The sequence below is a fragment of the Pinus tabuliformis genome, chromosome X, assembly GCF_031772625.1.
Source record: "Pinus tabuliformis cultivar Carrire ecotype Pingquan chromosome X, CPIR1, whole genome shotgun sequence".
Lineage (NCBI taxonomy): Eukaryota > Viridiplantae > Streptophyta > Pinopsida > Pinales > Pinaceae > Pinus > Pinus tabuliformis.
The window spans coordinates 431,771,963-431,775,970 of NC_142308.1; positions in this window are offsets into that span (position 1 = coordinate 431,771,963).

Genomic DNA, 4,008 nt, shown 5'->3' on the forward strand with positions numbered 1-4,008 from the left:
GATCTTCATAGAAGAAGGTCTACTTTAGAAGAAGTCTTGGGATCATCAATCAAAATAATCAAGGCCAAAGCCTTATTTCTACTAAAGGCAAATAGATCTACAAATCAAAGCAGCTAGAAATCTAAACCAACAAAATGTGTTGGATCCTATAGTCATCATCAAAAGACCACAAAGACCCTCATCAAGTTATCTACAAAGCAAGGTAGCTTGAAGTACTTTAAAGACGAAGATCACATCATCTTGGAGAAAGTCGAAACCCTAGAAGCATTCTTTATCTGCACTCATTCACTACCAAAGAAGTCGAAATATCTGGAAGGTGGGAAGGCATTATCATCATCTTCAAAAGCTACAAGGCAAGCTCCCTATCATTACAATAAGGATCCCCTCCTTATCCTTGAAGAAGATCATCCGAGGAAGCATCAAAACATCCTCATCAATCAACATCAACAAAGGAAGCTAGATCTAAAGGCGTTGAAATCATAAAAGGAGCAATCTTCTTTATTGAAGAAGGGCTTTTCATTTGGAAGAAGATCATCCAAAAGGAGCACTAATACATCTTCTTCACCACCATCAAAGTAATCAAGTTGAAGATTTCATCTTCACTTGTCAAGTAAGTATCTTTCATTTTCTAATCAAATTTGGTAAAATGACTTCGTTTTGCAAAGAGATCTATAAGCTGGTTGGGTCATCGAAATTCCTTGATGTTGAATTTTCTAAGTCTATCCGTTAGAAAGTTAATCTGTATTTTGTTGATTTATTTCTTCTACTTGTAAATTCTGAACAAGTTATTTAAAACATTTAAATACCAAAATAAACACAATGCAGTCACAACATCTACAGATCATCAGCTGAAAGAAAACAAACACACAAGTGACACCATTATTTTTGGACAAATGTCCCCGAAAAAACCCAACGCGGGAAAACCGGTGCAGCTATTCTGGGGGTTTATTATTATGCAGTATTTCCTTGAGTACAACTGGGTGCCTAACCGGCTCACCTGACAGAGAAAAATATATGGCAGCAATACCTCTCTATTCAGAAACAGGTATTCAGAAAACCTGTCCCACGAAACCCTCTTCGGCGACTCTAAAGCACAGCGTTGGCCCTTCTAGCCTCTGCATCAGCCCTCTGAGGTACTGCGCAGCCTCTAGGTCCCTCTATGTCACTCCAGCAGCCTCTATGTGGATGACGCAGTCCCTCTGGCCTTTGTGTTGTCCTTGTTGGGCTCTATGTGGCCTGAACTGGCTGCTGCTCTCGCTCTCCCTGCTTTTGCACTGGTCTCTCAGTATTGTCTCTGCTTCTCTGTGCAGTACTCACTAACCCTTGTTGTTGATCACTGATTCACTTTTTCTTAGCAACCCCGCTCTAGCAAAATGAATGACTGATCACTCTGGCGTGTCCTCCAACTGACCCTCAAGCCTCCTCTTATACTTTTCATGTTGGTCCTTCAACGTCCAAGATTAAATCTCTAATCAACAGTTAAGATTAGATTTGGCTTGATCCATGACTTTTGGAACCTTCTAACCTAGTTTTATATTAATACCCATTAATATTCTATTTTTCCTAAGTTTAGACTTAGGAACTCCATTAAAAATATTAATTATTTTAATATCTCCCAAACCAGGTACAATCTGTCCAGACCATTTATGGGTCTTGGAGATCTCATGTGCTTTAGCCTCTCCACCAATTTTCATGGATAGATCACATCCGATGCTACCCCAAATCAACACTTGCATGGAAAAGGAGGATAGACATAGTCCTCGAAGAAAGTGAAGTCATTGAACATATCAATGAAAAGGTCTCCTCTGAATACATGGAACGGGATTCTTATGAAAGGCCCCCACATATAGTAGTATTGGAGACATCAAAGAGATAGTATATGACAAGTTGGTAGAACTATTCTCTGAATACACGATAAAGAAGGTCACATCAATTAGATCTGATCTACACAAATTGAAGGTATTAAAGGATAAAGGGTTATCTTCATAAGATCTCAATTGTAAGATTTGGGAGAGATAATCCTCATTGTTCTAAATGCACCAACTGATGAACAAGGTAACCAATGTCTATGAGGATAAGAAATTTATCCCATTCAACAACTTGTGGTTTCTATGCAAGATAGAAGAAGACAGGTTGAGGGCAAAAACTGTTGAAGGTTAAAATGAAAGGATTCAAACATTTGCAGGAAGGGGAAGTTTGGAAAATTTGGTCCTCATAGCTAAGATTCAATGCTATAGGCATTATAGGAAAGATTGTCCTAAGTACAAGAAGGGCAATAACAAGGAAGATAGAGAAGAAATCCATTTCACTGAAGAAGTGGAGAAATTTGAAAGAGGAAAAGCATTAGAAGCAAGAGCTTGTGACATCACCATAGGGAAACATGAAGGACAGCTGGAACAAAATCTATGGCAGTCAACTGTGAAGGTTATAGCTCTTGGGAACCTCATTGGAAAATGAAGGAAAGGAAGAAGTCATCTAGGACAAGTCTCATCATACATCAAGTCAAAAGGAAACATCTGTTGGATAGGGATATGAAAGATCCTCAAGATTCTTTGATGGAATCCTCATTGAAGGATTCACTGATCTAGAGTGGAATCAAGTGTTTCATCAGGAACTCCAACTTGTGGAATTAATGGGATGATGGTATGATGACATAAGAGATGAAGCAGATCAAGGGGTTGAAGATCTTTTCAATCAATAAAGCTACTGAAAGAAGCCTAGATGGCCTAAAGGTAAATTAGGTATGTATGCTTGTATTCAATACCATAATGATATTTCGTATGGTTGCAGGGAACATGGATCATTACTTCTATCTTGAGAAGCATGATCAAAGGAAAAGGATCTCCTCCTCTGAAAAGATGCAGGAAAGCATAGGTCACACTAGATGAAATCAACATAATATGTCCTCATATGAAAATGACATGGTTGACAATGATTTAGAGGAAGTCTGATTAGAAGTTCCTGGGAATGAAATGTGTGAAGAAAGGAAGGAAGAGATCGTGGACTATGCAACCATGGAAAAGGCAATCAACATCCGAGGACTAGAAGATCTGACTAGGAAATCTCCCGGAAAGATATGAAGACTCTGATGAATGTCTAAAGAAGATTGAGACCCTTGATAATGGATATCGTTGGAGATATGTCAACATGTATGCAGGATGTTGATGCAAACTGGAATATGTCATGATCAAAGACCATCACAAAGGTAATTTTGATTTAAGTGTTCATTTCTTATTTTTGATCAAATATCTGGATGGGCTTATGCAGGACTGCCAAAGGGAAGAACTATGGATGACTTCCAAGAGGACCATACCATATAGAAGGATGTAAGATCCTTCCGAAAAATATCGCATGAAGAAGGCAGCATGACATAAAGCAAGGTCAGATGAAGACTAATGGATAATTTTCTGATGAAAGGATTAATGACATGACTGACCCACAGATGAAAGTGAAGGATGGTCTGTGCCCTATGAAGAAGCCACAAAAGATGGAAACCCCTTGACAAAGAAATTCATGACATCGAAGGAAGGAGCTCTTCAAGCAGCTAGTTGAGGAGCTTCTATCGGTCCCTAATTAAGAGGGAGCCTGAAAACAAGTTTCTTACTTGGAAGAAACTTGGAAATTCCTAAGCCAAGAGGGAGCTTAGGTACATTCCTTCCGTAGGAATGAATACTTTTCGTTATTGGAATTGATATGTCCTCCCTAATTGAGAGGGAGAGATAGACACATCATTCTAGTCCTCACCTGGGAAGACAGAATGGAGGATTGGGTAATCATCTAGCATCCAATACTCTGAGGATGGGATCGGGCATCCAAGATAAGAGTAGTCATGGACTGATACTCTTTGAGGACTGGCTATCCAAGATAAGAATAGTCCAAAATAGGTCATACTTTGTGAACACCCGGGTGGAGTATGTACCTTGAGAGACAATGATTATGGTGTCTATGAATCATTGGTCTCACCAGCATTGTGCTCTCATCATGTGGATAGAGTTGCTAGTTAAGGCC